The sequence below is a fragment of the Macaca mulatta genome, chromosome 14 (assembly GCF_049350105.2).
Source record: "Macaca mulatta isolate MMU2019108-1 chromosome 14, T2T-MMU8v2.0, whole genome shotgun sequence".
NCBI lineage: Eukaryota > Metazoa > Chordata > Mammalia > Primates > Cercopithecidae > Macaca > Macaca mulatta.
The window spans coordinates 93,160,152-93,178,426 of NC_133419.1; positions in this window are offsets into that span (position 1 = coordinate 93,160,152).

The following is an 18,275-nucleotide window of genomic DNA, read 5'->3' on the forward strand; positions in this document are numbered from 1 at the left end:
GCTGGGGCAGCATTTCTCTCTCTTCCTCTGTAGGATCTGCAGCCCCTTTCCATTAGGAGGGAGGGGGAGGGAACAGAATGCCTTATTTCTGGGCCCATAGCTCTCTGTCAACAAGTCACCTTTACACTTTGATTATCCTCTTCTATGTTATCTGGGGAATGGCAAATGGGGGCAGAGCCAGCTTTGCTAGATGACAAGTACAGCACCACTCTTTACTGAGGACACTTATACTCATTAGTCTCAGCTTTGGGGATCACAACAGCCAGTTACATTATTATTATTGTTCCTTTATTCCAAGTGAGCTTACAATTTGTTTCACAGTTATTCCAGGGGAGTAGAGGGTCTCAGTTATTGAAGGATCAGATGTCCAAACTAGATCATCTTGTATGCCTCATATTGGGTCTAGAGTTTTGTTGCTGTTGTTTGTTGTTTGTTTAGGTGAAACTGCAAGCAGAAGAATCCATACAATTCCTCACCTCTTTCCAAAGGGCTTTGGGGGGCCCTGAATCATTCAGTATACAACCTAAGTCTCCAAAATGTCCCAGAATTCTACTGGCATCATACTAATGAAAGGGCAAAGGGTTAACTCCTGAAACTCTGCTTCAGGGATGAAAATGTATATGCATACATGCATGCAAATACACACACACACTCACACATGTACACTCACATTGTAAATATGTATATACATACTCATGGTTATGGTATATGACCTACTCCACCATAAGGAGCACATGGTTGCCTTGTTTTGATTGGAAATTATTAGCGTAGGTGGTAGAAATGGCCTAAGAAAGGATGTAAAGTATTTCTTTGTAAAGTTTTAAAATACTACTAGGTAATAATATTCAAACCTCCTGGTGGTTTTACATTACAGAAACTGAAGTTCTAAGGAAAACATAGGCTTTTTTTTTTCTTCTGTAGCATGGCTATATAATGAGCTAGACTAGCATTTAGTCAGCTGAAAAACTGGCAGTTTATTGTGGTGATATAAATTGTAATTATCTACCTAACCTTTTCTCATGTTAAGCTTGCTATTCAAAAGGTTATTTTATTTCCTAAGTGTTTTTTTTCTTTCAGCCTTGGTACCGTTTATTTGTATATTAAGTTTAATTTAGGGAAAAGAAGAAAAAAATTGCTAAAACCCACTGGTAGAAATCACCCCTTTGTGGAATATTATGTAACCTCTATAGTGGCATAGAAGGCGATGCATTTGCAAACAGTCTCTGCATTTATAAACATTTTTTTTTTCATACTGGCAGAAAGATCCAAACAGAACTCATAGACCTACTTTGAATGAGAAATATTCTCAATTTGGAATTACTATAATCACTGTTTTTATTAATCATTTAACAATTGTATGGTGTTGATTAATTTTCTGGTAGTGTTATGTTAATAAGATTTCAAGGAAGGGAAAGAAGTCATTTCATGTATGTGGGTTTAGTTTAATTTTATTCACCAAAATGGTATTTACTTAATAACAACTGTGGAAATAAGCACAGATTCAGGCTTTGTCATCTTCTATTTTAGTGCATAGCTAATGAACAGAGCGGGTGCCTGTGGAAAAATAGGTTGGAGCACTATTCAGGGTATGAGTCACAGGGGCCTGCTCCGACCTCATTAGAGTTTTTGCGGTGTGAATCAAAGATGTTTAGCATCTACCGAAGTAGATTCTAAATAGTGATGTTTGGTTGATACAATTAATGAGGAGGGTTGAAAGCCTCTGTACAATTTTACAGTTTTAAATCTGTGCTGATTCATAAACTCAAATAAGGAAAACTTTTAAGTGGAAACCATTTTCCCAAATAATTTATTTTTAAATTTGGAGGTACCATTTAGGATCGCTTTATTGGCACTAGTTTTCAAATTTTGTCACATTGCTTCTCTTCCATTTCCCCTCTATTGCACAGTGATAAGCATTATTTTCTCATTTGTCAGGAAGGAAATTCCCATCACACTATCTAGCAGCCCTTGAGGCTGTGAATGTCTTACAATTTTAGAAGGTTCAGATCAGAGATCATACAGTTTCTGACTCTTAAAAGTACAACCTAGATATGTAACACGTTGAAAGACTGACTAATCCAGTCTTGATCACTTAAGGATTTGAAGAGTCGAGTCCTACACTTTCAACCAAGTGGCAGACATTGCTTCAGTATTTAGCTCTTCATGAGTCTAGAAGGTCTTTGAGATTCTGGCCATAAAAATGAACTTAAGAGCAATAAATATGTTGTTGTAGCTTAGAGTTCCAGGAGCACAGTTTAGGTGCTGAACTATCTTTTAAATTTTTCCCTTTGTGAAATATTTGTGTCTTGGGATGTCTAGTCAAAGGAACAATGGTGTTATAAAAGAGATGGGTTAGATTCACCTCACCACCTGATCATTTCATTTTGGATGAAAATTTAACAGCTGATATTGTAAACCTTGAGAAAGTGTTGACTGCCTATTCAAGTGTAGTTTAGAGGGTTTTAGATTCCAATAGTAAGTAATAAGTGTAGAACCCTGTTTTAACAATTGTGTGTGGTTATAAAAAGATTTCAGTTGAGGGCCCATGAGATTTGACAACATATTCTGTTTGATATTTTAGTGGTTTGAGAAAGGATTTTTAGAATATGTATCTGGAAAGTAAGGAAACGATGTAATGCAGTTTTCAATCTACTGTGTAACCTTTCCATTACAAGACTTTCCCTCTTAATCCTGTCCAGTGGATTTCTGGTCCTCTGAGGAGTGTGCCTCAGTACACCTCTCCATGGATGCTTAGGAAGAGCTTTAGGTGGCTCCTTTGTGGCCTCCAGCTTTCATTCTCCGTAATGCATCAGAGTTCCTCCTGGGTCTGCATCTTACTTCCTGGAGTGGTTTCTCTGGGAAGCAATTGACTCAATGTTTTTCTTCTTAGTCTTCCCCTTGCTCTTTATGGCAGGGTCTGATTCATATAGGTATAAACATCAGAGCTAGCATCTGCTTTACAGTTTCAGGAAGGGATAATTGATGAAGACTTGTCCATTAGTTGGGAGTTGGGAGAGCCCCTGTTTTCATAGCAGTGTGGTCATCTCCTCTGGAATGAATACCCATCCTTCCTCTCACAGAATCTCCTCTTGCTTGAGTTTATTTGCATTCATGTGGTTTGCATGACAAATTTTGGTCTAATGGCTTATACTCAAACCACCTCTGCAGTTGTCTGTCAGTTGTTTGTAGATGTGAAGAGGCAAAAATGACTGGTCTGTGGGTCCTGTGCTAACTGGAAGGTCATTATTTGATGAGTGAAAGTTAGGAGGACAGCTTACACCTAGAACTCACAGAAACTAGATCCTGCATTGACTTGGAGGAGGTGAGGTGAGACAGGGCACAAATGAAGCACTGGCATGGGGACCAAGAATAAATGGGGAGCTGGTGGTAAGTGGGTTTGAGGTCTGGATTGTGGACCATCCTATGGGTGCTTTTGGCAGGGACAGGTGCATCATGCTGGGTGGGGATGATCCTTTAAATGGGTCAGACCAACCCAGGCATGAGAACTAATGCCTGAATTCTTTGTGAATTCAATTCTGGACCAGAACAAGGACATAAATGGGACCTGCTGGATATGTCTCCTTAATAGACATTTGTAAGAAAAGTCACCCATTTGCTTCCAAGTTCTCTCATTATAAGCCATAGTTGCTATTGGGAAGCTGATGCCATTTCTCAGCCCTCTCTTTGTTTCTGCCCTCCCCTTTGTTGCAGTGGATCTGCTGAAGAATCTTGAAATGCCAGCAGAAGGTTGAAAGGGAAGACCTTGGAGTTTTCACATTTTCAAAAAATAGGTGGCACTGAGAGGTCTTATTTTATAGATAAATCAGCTATATTGGTTTCAGAGTAATTCATTTTTCATAGTTTTTTCTTTTAAAAGTCCCTCTTCTAGAAGGGACACACCCTCCTTACAGTAGAATTCTAGTTAATAAATGGAGAAGGAAGAATGGGAAATAGAAAAACACCATTTGGTAAACAGCACAGCAATAATTGTTGCAAGCAAGAATCATCAATGGATGCTGAAAATAGGCGAAAAGTATGGTGTAACAGGATATTTACTTAGTCCCAAAGTATCGCCCCACAAGAAATTTATAAACCAGAAGGAGAAAATAGTGGTTTTAAGGTGGAAAACCTAGCAAACACCAACTTAAACAAGTGATCAAAGTTAGTATCATCAGCACTAATACGTATCAATATTGTGTACCTCTTGATGCGATACAGGTGAAATAATATCACTTCTATGGTATTCTTTCCCAAAATGCACACCACAAACTAACAGTGACGTGACATCAGATAAACCCAAATAGAAAGTCAGTCTGCAAAATGGCTAGCTAGTACTCTTCAAATGTCAAGATCACGAAAGACTCTAAAGAAAGACTAAGGAAATGTCCCGGATTGGAGACTGAGTAGAAATGGCATCTAAATTCAGTGTGAGTTCCTGAATTGAATTCTAGACCAGCAGAAGGACATAAATGGAACAATTGGTTAAATGGAGTCGTCTGTTAACTAGTTAAGACTATAGTATCATTGTTAATTTCCTCTCATTGTTATGTAGTTACGTGAAACATTAATATCTGGAAAAGCTGAGTAAAGGGTATATGGAAACTCTTGGAACAAATTTTTCACCTTTCAATATTTTTTGTAAATTTGAAATTATTTTTAAAAAGCAAATGTCTTTTTAGGAGATATTATGCTTTATTGAATAATGGATTCATTAACTCCCTCATGCCCTTTGTATAGCTAGTTACCCTTCTAAGAAAATGAAAGCCTGTGATAGATTTCCTTTTGCTGTTATCATTTTACTTCAATATTTAGACTAAATGTTTTTAGCTTCTCTAGGTGACTATCTCCTCCCATTACTACCAATGAGAAAATATATGCACAACTCTACTATGGAATACTGGGGGTGCTCTTAGTTGAGTCCATAGTGGTGCTCTTACTAGAGTCCCAGTGAAAGTAAAGGCGTATTCACTGTAAAGTTATTGTAGCTTCAGTTTTAGTACCCTTCCCCCCATGAGCCTCTTCCAAGTCTCTCCACTATATACATATACACACACACACACACACACACACATATACACACCCATATACATATATATACACACACATATATATACCTTGCTCTGTTGCCCTTGCACTGCTGGAAGGCAGTGGTGTGGTCATAGCTCACTGCATCTTCAGATTCCTAGGCTTAAGTGATCCTCCCTCCTTAGCCTCCTGAGTAGCTGGGACTACAGACATGTGCCAACATGTCTGGCTATTTTTTTTTTTTAATTTTGTTTTTAGTAGAGTCAATTTCTCTGTGTTGCCCAGGCTGATCTCCAACTCCTGGACTCTAGTTATACTCCAACCTCAGCCTCCCAAGATGCTGAGATTACAGATATGAGCCACTGTGCCTGGCTTTCCACTTAAGTTTGAATTCATAATGTTATATACTTAAAGAGAGTCCTCCACATGGAATCAGCTTCAGGCATCCCCCAACCTGGATCTGTTCCTGCTTAATGGGAATACTTTGCCTGAGGCAGTTCCATACAAGATAACACAGCCCGTTTACATCCTGGCTCATTTTCAAAACAGCACAGAAGAAAACAACATCATCTTGAAGCTGGAATAGAATATTTCAAAAGTTTTCCTTTGTTTAATTTGGCTCACTACCTGGCTAGGCAGAAATGCAATCCAATGAAACAAAAGTACATGGAAATGGAAAGCATTCTTGTATGCAGACTGAAATCGAGCACATTTAGTCAGAAGATCAGATTTGCCTCATCCACAAAGATCACTGTCCAGAGGAATACCCTTTGGTTACATGGAAGCGTCATTGCTTAGACTTTGCCTTGAAGCTGCAGCTGTAAACAGCATCTAATACTTGCAACCAGTGCTCCCAGCCCCTGCCACCACTTCATCCTGCTTCATTGTATCTCTCAGATAAGCTCACAGCCCAAGGTTCTTCAACCTTGTACAAGACCTCACAAGAAGAGGCAAATTTTGCATATGTAGAAATCTGTGTTAAATAAAATACAGGATCAAGCCAAGGAGCCTGAAATTTGGAGTTGGTGCTGACGGCCCCTCATTCCTGTCACTTACTAACTTTATTTCCCTCCTCAGCTTTTGTCATTGCCTAAAAATTCTTTAAACACAGGTTTTCATATGCTGTGATTTAACTCTTTAAAACCTTTAGTACCACATGGGAATTAGTAATCTCTTTCTTTATGAACATTTTTATTGAGCTTATTCTTATGGAAATTTGATCTTCAGTAATTTTATCAGAGGGATTTTTTTTTCTTTTAACCAGATGTAAACCTATCTCTAGTAGCCCTGAACTTAACAGCAACATTTTCTCCTGGTCACACACTTCTGAAATTGGAGGATTAGTAGTACAATATAAGAAACATGGCACTCACTTTGAAGTTGCCTTCCAGGTTTTCACAGGAGTGTGTGTGTGTGTGTGCACGCGCACGCATGTGCCATATGAATGCATGTGCTTTTTTGGAAAGTTTTATTGCCATCTCTTTCTTTCACAGGTTGGTTGAGTATCTGTGTTTTCAGAGTAAGCAGAGAACAGAATGTAGAAGTAGTTTGAAATTACAAATTAAACTAGTTGCACTAGGAATAAAATATTAGCGAATGAAGAGTTTGTTGGGAAAGCCTCACATGAGAATGGTTTCATTTTTTAGTTAATGAACTGCTGAAATATACCAATATTGCTTTGGATGTTGTTTTATCTCTGGGCTATGAAGAAAACCAATTGTTTGATTGTGAAATGAAATCAAAACCCGAGAAAAAACACTATTTTTAAGGAAGACTTACTATGAAAGTTATTGTGAGAACTAAGTCCTGTTTATATGAAAGTTATTGTGAGAACTAAGTCCTGTTTACCACAGAAGGTTAGTTAAAATGTATATGAGTCAATCATTTGCCAAAACACTAGAATTGTGTTATGAAGAACCTAACAATCATTAGAGCCCCTTGTGAGTTAAGCCCAGAAAACCTCATGCGTAGAACAGCCCTCTGGACACCAAATACCTGAGGATATAGAAGAGATTATTTCATTGACTTCAAAACTTTATTAGATCTAAGGTTCCTAAATACGTTCAGCCAAGTCATGCCCTCTGTATCCTTTCTTAATGTCTGAAATGTGTGTGGCTCCCCCGCCCTACCCTCCCAATTTGGCTGTCAGTCTACAAAGGAAATAAAAAAAATAGCAGACCCAGTTTCCAGGCTGTTTTGTTTTACGGAGATGCTAAAAGGCAGCTTATTTCATATTGATCATACCAGGGAACTAGCCAAGTATGGTGTTAATTGGGTCCTCTGGAATTCTACGCCCCGGGGACCAAAAGCTTTCTAGCAAGGAGGGGAATAAACCCACAGGCTGCATAAAAATGAAATCCAGGAGCCCACCATGTCCCGATTGCTGATTACTGGTGATTTGGCCAGCTCGTTTTGTATCCAGTTGCTTATTTCAATTAGCTTGTTTTGTGTTATGTTTCCCCACACCCCCCTTTCCTGCAAAGCTGTGAAGCCTTGTTTTGAAAACTGCTGCCCCAGAGTGCACCGGCTTGGCGGTCCTGTCCTCATTGTTCTAATGCTCATTCCATATGTGGGTCACATCCTAGTGCTCTCCCCCCAGCCCTCCCCCTCACTTCTCCAGCCATCTCTCCTTCCCTTCCCTGTCCATACATTGGTGCTTGCACTCTCGCGCTCTTTTACACTCACTCATGCACACACACACACACACACTTTTCTCCTAAGAGGCACAGGTAGGGCAGATTCTTTCAGGAGCTTGCAAGCAGGATCATTCAAACTTAAAACGCTGGTTGCTGTGCATTTAGTTTATGGCAAACACTTCACCTTCAGGAAAGTAATTATTCTGCTCCTCTCCCTGTTTCTTTCCCACCCTTTGCCCTTTTCTCCTCTCTTCTTCAGGACAAAGGTTTTTAAGAAACTGAGATTGCCACTTCGTGAGGCCCTTCTTGTTACCCTGGTAGCTGGTATCTCAGACAGTGAATGAAGGATGGATCAGACAGGCTGGAGTTTTGATGCACAGTTCTTTGGGTACTGCAGGAGGAGCCCACTGAGAAATGTGCATGGCGGGCATGCCTGCTGAGTTTATTATGCTGGTTATCTGTCACTTATTCTGACTAAAAGGTAAGGGCTTCTGTAATTTGTTGCTTCAAAGAATTGGTACATTGTTCTCTTTCTAAGGCTTCCAACTAATTGGCTCTTGAGGGAAGATTGGAATGAGAGTTAGTGCTCAACTTCTGTAGCTTATCCTGTTAGATCTCTGTTTTTTTTTTTTTTTTTTAATTTGTGAAGGAAAAATAATCTTGGCAATTTTATGACTATTGGTGGACTGTCTATTCACTTGTTTTCAAAGAAAAACAATAAAAACCACCCTTTGATTCATGATGTTTATTTTAATTTAAAACTTTTCATGGACCAGTAAAGAAATGTAGTGTATGTGTAGTCAACATTTTCAATGATTTCTGTAAACTTTGGGAATAGGAGTTGTGATCTTATCCCAAGATAAGAATATTTTACTTTAACAGATTGCATTTTTACCGATTGAAAATTACAGTGCATTTTAGTAATCAGAGTGAGGAAAGTTAGAGACTATTTAAATGAAGTACAATAGTAACATTTACATTAATTGGTCAGTTACTGTAGTGTGGGTATACACATGTCGATAAATATACATTACTAATTATACTTCTTGTTTTCTGTATGCTTAGAGGAAAATTTTGTGTCTGTGCAGAATTGAAATATGAACTGAACCACAGGCAAAAGAATCTTAGTAATAAGAATTTTAGCAAAAGAATCTTAGCAGTAAGTACTTAGAAAATTATATAGATATTTTTATTTGTATAAGTTTAAGAGACACAAGTGTAGTTTTGTAACATGGATATAATGTGTATTGATGAACTGTGGGCTTTTAGTGTATTCATTACCTGAATACACTTTTCATTACCTGAAAAGTATGTGTGTGTGTATATGTGTGTGTGTGTGTGTGTATATGTATGTATATGTATATACATGTATATATACATACAAGTTACTGTAGTTGACAGGTAACACATGACCTGAAAATAACCTTTTTAAAGTTTTCACAACAATATTTATCTGACATGCTAAGCACTTTTTCTGTATCATGATGAGTAGTTTCATGGATAAATTTAGGTAATAGTTATTGGAAATAATCTGGTGCCACCAAGCAACTGTCTTGCAAGAGCCAGAGATTTTTTGAGTGTAGGGCACAACCAGATTTTTTTCTATTCTTTTTATTTTTTTTAATTTTTATTTAAAATATTTTGAGATGGAATCTCTGTCACATATGTGTATGTGTGTGTATGTTCACACACACACGCACACACACATAAATATATACGTATCTTAAGGTTATGGTTTTAATCTGTCCTATTTAAAGTAATTACAACTAGACTTTCAGCTGCTTGTTATCGCTGGGAAAAATGTACCTTTGGTTAAGAAACATTTCAAAAACAGATTGCCCATCACTATGGAATTTATGCAGTTGGAAACCAACTGAGCTTTATTGAAAAAAATGATTACGTCTTATTTTCTTAAGCACTAGTGATTTACAAGGACCCTTTGGTAGTAGCATAGGATGTATTTTATTGGGGATGGAGATCCCTTTAATGATATTTTCTTTATGGCTGTTGTGCAAGGTTTGTGATGTGTGTTGCAATCTATCTCTATTTATCACTCTGTCTCATGAGCCATAAATGAAGGAAAGGTATATGTTGGGATACCCAATTTAAGTCACCTTATTTTATTTATTATGTTATAGAATTTGCTCCAAAGAGCATATGGGAAATGTTTTCTTCAAAAGGACATATTGATGCATCCACTTAAACAACCTAGGGATATCAGCAAAACAAATTGGGTTTCTTTCGTGGTAGACTTTGAGAAGAGACAAGAAGCAATCCAGGTGAAAGGAGGGTGACAGGAGGACGCTATCAGTAAAAGAGAAGACTGTTATTTTCTTGACCTTGGCTCAAAGGTTTCTGTCAAGACTGCTGGAGATTGAATAGGTAGAGTAGGGCCCAGATTTAAAGTTGGTGTCTCTCCCACACCTAACCCTCATCCCAGTCCCTCACTGTCCAGTATCTTTGTCATTCAGTCCCCTTGGTTTAATGTATCAGCAGGAGGGCTTTACCTTCTTTTCAAAATCCAAAGGAGATGGCACAGCATGGCTCATACCCATGAAAACCTTAAACGTTTCCCCTTCTACGTTTTATCCCAATCATCTGCATTGAGTAAAAATAGCAAGAAAAAAAAAGCAAACAAACAGATATTTCGCCTTTATAATCGATTTTTCTTCTCTTCTAAGTTTTTGAACTTTGTTACCTTTCTAAAATGTTAACTGTATATATCCCGTACATAAAGTATAACAGTCTTAGGATACCTTTTGAGGTACAAAATCAGTGACTCTCAACCTGGGCATATTCAAAAGATTCCCTTAGTGGAGTGTTTGAATAATGCAGGCTCCAGCTACTGCCTACAGGAATTCGTGATTCTGGAGTCTACATTAGTGCTTGGTACATGGGAGTTGTTTAGTAATATTCACAGAATGTTACACAGTGAAAAGTTTTCACAGTAGTCTGACAGGACACAGTGGATAAGTGCATTGCAAAATCTTTTCTGCTTCCTCTTTAGTTGAATTTGGAGAAAGGAAATTCCCTCCCTCTATGCTTCCTACGTGTATATTAAGGAACATGGGGCTTCTTTTGCAGAGGTTTCCAAGCCTCTGAAAGTAGATGAATCACCCTTGAAAGGCTAATAGAGCCCACTAATCATTTTGCACCACACAAAACAAATAGTGACTTCTGTATCAGTAATACTAGTAACAGCCGTCCTAGAAATTACTGTGAACATTAGTCCTGGGGCTCTCATGAACCTCAAAGTGATAAATGGAGAGAACACAGAAAATTGAAAACATTCTCTTTTTGTGTGTATATTTTAGGTATATCTTGTCACTTGAGCCAGTAGGAGTGTGTTTCTTGGATAATAATATGGGTTTCCCAAACAACTTTTTTTTTTTTTTTTTTTTTTTTTTTTGAGACGGAGTCTCGCTCTGTCACCCAGGCTGGAGTGCAGTGGCCGGATCTCAGCTCACTGCAAGCTCCACCTCCTGGGTTTATGCCATTCTCCTGCCTCAGCCTCCCGAGTAGCTGGGACTACAGGCGCCTGCCACCTCGCCTGGCTAGTTTTTTGTATTTTTTAGTAGAGACGGGGTTTCACCATGTTAGCCAGGATGGTCTCCATCTCCTGACCTCGTGATCCACCTGGCTCGGCCTCCCAAAGTGCTGGGATTACAGGCTTGAGCCACCACGCCCGGCCTCAAACAACTCTTAAAGCATCTAGATCCATACATATCAGAAACAAAACCATATCCATGGACCTGGAACTGGGCTGTGACCTAAGTGCTTGTTTTTCGCATCAAAACATCTCTTCTTTGGAACCTTCGCTAGTTTAGACTGCGTCTTGAAAATTTGTTAGTGTACCTGAAGCTATAGGGGCAAATTCTGGTGAAAACAAAACAAAACAAAACAAAACTAAACTCAAACAACATGCTAATATCTTAATATTATCTGTAATATGAGGACTTGAATTATGATAGCTGTTCTTTAAGTACTTCCAAGCTTTCTAATCTCTAAATTGTAATCTTTATAACTATAATCAATTCTTATTAAAGTCAGTTCTGCTATCACACTTGTTTTGAAAAGGCAAATTTGTTCCAAAGCAATTGATATACTCAAGACAAGCATAAAACAAATGCTGTATTTGCTTATGTATGATTTTCTCCCAGTAAAACACTAGGTGAATGCGGAAACTGTAGCCAGTTGAATGCCACATAGGAAAACCAAAAATGCACCCGTGTTTTGGGAGCCCCACCCATCCACATCCGGGACTACCAACTTTCTGTCTGATTTCAGAACACCCTTCTTCCACCACTTCACAATAACCCACAAACCTCATCCCTTAACCACATTTACTTCCACAGCAAATTCCAGTTTTTTTATATGATAATGTGCCATGTTTATTGTTATATTTACATATTTCTCAACAGTTTAACACATGTAAAACTGTGCTACAATTTTTATTACATTTCTGTTTCTTTTTAACGTGTTACTGACAATATTTTTGATTGTTGTACCTCAAACTCATTTTTTGTTTTGTTTTGTTTTGTTTTGTTTTGAGACAGAGTCTCACTCTGTCGCCCAGGCTGGAGTGCAGTGGCGCAATCTCGGCTCACTGCGACCTCCACCTCCCAGCTTCAAGCAATTCTCCTGCCTCAGGTTCCTGAGTAGCTTGGATTACAGGTATGCATCACCATGTTCAGCTAATTTTTGTATTTTTAGTAGAGACAGGGTTTCACCATGTTGGTCAGGCTGGTCTCGAACTCCTGACCTCGTGATCTGCCTGCCTCAGCCTCCCAAAGTGCTTGGATGACAGGCGTGGGCCACCGCACGTGACCTCAAACCTTATTTTTCCAGTAAGTCACTTGGTTTTTGTTGTGAGATTTTGCAGAGCACAAAGAATTTCAGCAATGCATACATTCTATTGGAGCAGAACTGACTGTATGGATTTTGGTATGATAAAATTCTCAGAGGCTAAGTGCCAAGGATATTTTGCATGCTCTAGCATTGTTTGTTATGAATGTGGCCAGCTTAGCCTATTTTCCCCTACTGTGTATTTTTTCAATGACTCTGTAGAACTGCCTCAGAAAAACCATTTTTCAAACCTTCAAACTTCAGGGAAAGTTGTGTGACAGTCTCAAAAGTGAAGACTACAAAAAGATAATCGATTAGATACTTGGTCCAATCCTAGGAATGAAGTTTTGTGGTTTTAGCTAATTGATAATTAAGGTCATTGGATCATTTGATTTTTAACAGATTCTAAGGTTCAGATGAGAACATGGAGATATACTTCTTCAGGTATGCAACTTAAACAAATACAAATTTGATAAATTTTATATTTGTAAAAAAAAATATGAAGCCCCTCATTGCATGAAACAAGGAAAATGCTGGACTGGTTTGGTAGAAGGGAAAAAGAATTTTAATCTTCCGAACCAGTAGAGGGTAGGTGTATACTGTAGGCTTTTTTGTTTGCTTTTAGTATCTGCTTGTAATGGGTCTGGAAATTGGAGTTTGGGTTTTTGTTTCTGATTCTCCTCAGGGTTCTGACTTTTGGCCACAAGCAGTTACAGGCTGCCAGTACTCTGAGTATCCTCTTGCCACTTCCTGCCGGGCTAATGTTTATTTCACCACTGAACTTGCCTTCCAGAACCTTGCAGAAATTCTCCAGGGAACTGAATGTCACAAGACCTGAGTTTGAAGCCAGAATTGGGACCCTGGAGTTGTCCTAAGGCTCATTTTTAGCTGTGTTATCTTGCAAACTACAGGGCCAAGCTTTTTTACCCTCAGTTGCCAAATGGAGATCTCCTCCCACTCCTTCACTAGAACTTTTCCTTTTAAAGCAGAACCATTTGAAACCTTTCTGGGCACAGCTGTGATAGGGAAGCTCACATGACCATGCTTTGAACTCAGCTGCTTGGGTATGTAGTATGGTGCCTTGGGTACGTGGCATGGTACCTTCATATGTCAGCTCAAGCCTATTTTACTCCTAAATATACATACAGTAGTTTAATTACAACTTTCATGGGCTTCTGGTTGAAGAGAAGAAACATAAGAAACATTGATACTGAAATACACAAACAAGTTGGCAAGGAGGATAAAAATGATAATCCTGTGAATAACCTTGAGATTTTCCTAAGCAGATCTTCAAGCTGACATGATCAGGGTCCTTCTATAGCATATCAGGTGTTAAAAATGTAAAAAAACAGTGCCTACCAGGTCCAGTTCGGCTCTTTATTTACTGAGATTAAAAATTATTCATACTCACTCTATGGTTATTTGTTGAGAAATACTTGCAAATCAAAGCCTGAAACCATGCAAATTACAAAAAAAAGTGAAGTTTTTTGAGGACATGATGCAAACATTCCACTATAAGGTCACAAAGTTTACTGTTGACACAATATTGGTTAGTTAAACCTCAATGTGTATTTTAATATATGTTAGACCTAAAATAAGACCTGATATAGTGTTATTTTATATTTTTAAAATTTATTTGAAGACAATCATATCTCTATCTATCTATCTATCTATCTATCTATCTATCTATCTATCTACAGAGAGAGAGAGAGACACTGACTCTGTTGCCCAGGCTGGAGCGCAGTGGCACAATCTCAGCTCATTGCAACCATTGCCTTTTAGGCTTAAGCGATCCTCCCACCTCGGCCTCCCGAGTAGCTTAGACTACAGGCATACATCACCACACCTAGCTAAATTTTGTTTTTTGTAGAGACAGGGTTTCTCCATGTTGCCCAGGCTGGTGTCAAACTTCCAGTCTCAAGTGATCCACCCACCTCGGCCTCCCAAAGTGCTGGGATTATAGATGTGAGCCACCATGCCTGCTCCAATCATAATTTTTAAGTAAAATAAATTTAAAGTAAATTAAACAGCATATATTACTTATTCAAAGGGGAAAGGTTGAAATTTGTCTTCATACATAATGAATATTATTAAAATTGTATTAAATGAACTTTCTGATAAAATCTTTAATAATGCATTGATCTCAAGTGAAATGCTTTATTTTAAATCTCTTATATACCATGCAAAAATGATTAAATCATTAAAAGATTTCCTAAGGGATTTCCAGTGATTATATGTTTTGGTGAAAAAAAGGATTCAAAAGTAAAAAGTGAATAGAAAATACTAGGCTCAAATATCACCCAAGTCCTCTGTGGAGTCTACAGCTCTCTGACATGCCTTGAGCAAAGCAGAACTAGGGATAAAAAGAGGAGTAGGGGGACCAGCTTACTTAGGAAGTATAAAGAAGACACTCCACTTGGAGTGCAGTAAATACAGAAGGTTTCCTTTCACTGCAAAGGAGTGAGATTTCAGTACTCAGACACAATCTGTGCCCTAAGATAACGTGCTTGTTGGCAGGAGTATAACTGTTGGTTGTCGAAGAAATATATACAAAATGCATATTTAACAGTTGCTTTGATTAAAAAAAACTAATCTAAATGTCTGTTTTTCTGTTGACAATGGTTCTCCTAATGGCATGCCAAAAATATATACCCCCAGCTATCCATGCTTAACAAGTTGAATTGGAGATGGATTACCTCTTGAGTACCCCACAATTGACTGCTTCAGTTAGTCCTGGCAAATTATACAGCCAAATTGTCTATCTATTTTCTAATATATCAGCAAAATTAAGCTTAAAAACGCATACAAAAATAAATTGCTGCTGGAATTGCATGATGCCCACCTTTTCTTTGTGTTGAGGAAAAAAATATGATTAAATCACACTTTGGAATCATTCGATTTCAGTCAACTCTATTTTGATTCTAGGTCTGGTTTAGGGAAAGTCTGTGAGACCTTTAGCCCCTGGGTATTGAGCTGTGTAAACTACTTAATAGCCACTTTGTAGCTTTCAGTCAATGATTTTCCACATTCCAATCTTTCTCGACTTTGGAGCCAGCCTTTTTGGGAAAACGGAGACCCATGGTTTCATTTCAACAAAGAAGTAATAACCAGCACACCAACATGGCACAAGTATACATATGTAACAAACCTGCATGTTATGCACATGTACCCTAGAACTTAAAGTATAATAAGAATTTAAAAAAAAAAAAAAAGGAATAACCAGTCATGGAACGTATTGGCTGTGCCATCAAGGCGGTGGCCGATGAGGATTTGGGGACTTCAGGACTGATGATTCTGAATCTTGACATGTCATTAGACTCACTGCAATATGGCCAAAATTTTGAGTGTCCTGGTTACTTAAGGCTACAGGCAAGAATTATTTTGAGTGCAGCCGTCAGAATTAAAAATAAAGGAAAGAATGACTGACTGACTGACTGAGTGACTGAAGAAAACCAGGACATGGATGATTAAAATATTTCTCTCCTCTCCCTGCAAACATGTGGACAGGGAGATTCCATGTAAACTCTTTCCCTCTTTTAATCATATTCTTTTGTTCTAAGGAGTATTTAGATTTTTTTGCTCCAGTGGAAGTTCTTTCAGTTTTACCTACTACAGCTGAGTGATTGCAGATTGGTAATTTTGCTTGAAAACCAAAAGATTTGGTTGTTTCCATTTCATTAGCATCAGAAAGGGGGGTTGTCTAAAGTGCTGGCCAGGGTAGCCTTGCAGAAGGAGGCAGGGTTGGTTTGGTAGGGAGAAAAGATCGTTCTTTGGAAATGTATAGAACTGGCTGTGCAAAAAATAAATAAAGCCATGCTCTAAGGTATTGCTGAATATCAAGTTCTCTTTCCTGGGTTGGAGTAAAGTCTATTGCAGGTATATATGGCTTTTTCTTGGTTGTCAGTAAGTGTATGCTGGAGACTAAATAGTGATGCCTGGTGCTTTTATAGCACTCACACTTTTTCAAAGGTGTTTTCTACCTTTAAACTCCTAGAGTTACATGATATATAGGAGACATAGGGGAAGGAAGAGTTCTGGCCAGGATCAGAAGAGGGGGCACTGGTGTAATCATTATTCTGAACTGGCTGGTCTTGAGCAGTTTTCCCCAAAGTGGCCTCAGCCCTATCAAGCTTTCAGATATAGGGCCTTGATTCTAATAGTCCTTATTTTTTTATTTGCATTTATTCAGTACAGAAGTCCCCAGTTGTGATGGAACTTTGCCCACAGTGACAGGAGGGAGTTATTCTCAATCTTCTGACACTTCTAGGTTGCTTTTTTCTTTAGCAGAAATCATATGTCTTTACTCTGAAATTATATGTCTTTACTCTGAAAACATTTTGTAAAGTACTTCATAAAGTATTTTGTAAAGTACTTTGCAGACTCCAACTCCATGGTGTAGAGGAGATATCATATCATAGCGTGGATTTCTAGAAAGGAGTAGACGGATAAATAGACAGGTGATGTAGCAGCCTTGATATCCCATCCCATAGTGACCTAGTGGTGAAGCAGGAAGCAATCAGCTTCACGCTCTTTGGAGAAGAGGAAAAGTTGTGATTTTCCTTTTCTATGGGAAAAGAACCCAAAAAAAGAAGATAGGGCCTTTTGTGCCTCCAATTTCTTTTTTCACATAGTCATTTCAAAGCATTCTCTCATTTTTATAGCTCATACAGTCCTGGGAGTTAGCAATGGTAGTATGTTTTGAAAATAAATGATACTCAGAAGGGAGAGGTAATAGGGAGAGTTCTAATTCAGTGAGGTTTGTACTGTAAAGTATGTATGGTTTGAGCACCAGCATCCTCCTCCTTTTCAGACTATTTAGCCCTAATTACTTATTTCCCTTTTGCTCCCTACACTCCTAGGAGATCAACTCCTTGAAGAAAAACTCCAGCTTATGGAAATAAATATTTTTGCTCAGAGGAGACACGAATCATAGTTTTTTGGAGTTGAAATACCCATAAGAGTAAAAGCATTGTTTTTCTTAAATATATTCAATACTACTGACCAATCCTTTCCTGAATTAACACAGACGTTAAAAAGTTGAAGTTTAATGCTTGGGGAAGATACTGGGAGAACTGGTAGGCAAAATCTTGCTTTGAGACACTGGCCACGGAGAGTGTTTTGGTAGATAGTACAGGCAGACCCTGTGACACGAATGCTGGATTCTGCAACTGCATGTGCTGAGTGCAGTAGAGAGTCCATGTGCTGAATGTGGAATTCACACATTCATTTATTCTCAACTATTTATGGGGCCTATTCTATGTGCAATGAACACAACAAACATCCTCCCCTCATGGAACCTTCTTGTGGGAGAGCTTTGATCATTTGCTTATATGCATGCACTCATACACAATCTAAACAACAACAACAACAACAAAAAAGCCCAAGTGATTACTGGACATCTCTATGAAAGGCACTGAGCAATAAAATGGCAAGCAAGAGTCTTTTCCCCTAGAGTAATCAGTGTGTTTCACAATTAAGAGATAAAATATCACAAAAGTCTTCCCCTACGTTTGCGTGTGGTTTTCTTTCATTGCTCAAGTTGACTGGGATATAATTGGTGGATACTCTTGAATGAGTCAAAGTCGCAAGCAGTGGACAATATGTGTTCAACAGATAACACTGAATGATGGGAAAAATACAAAGTGGTAGAATTCAAACATTTTTTGGTTGCCCAAGATTTAAAGCAACAATAAACCACTTTTTCTTCAACTCATGTTTTAAAAAGTCGTTATAAACTACTTTAATCTCTGTGTGTTCAGTAAGTTTAAT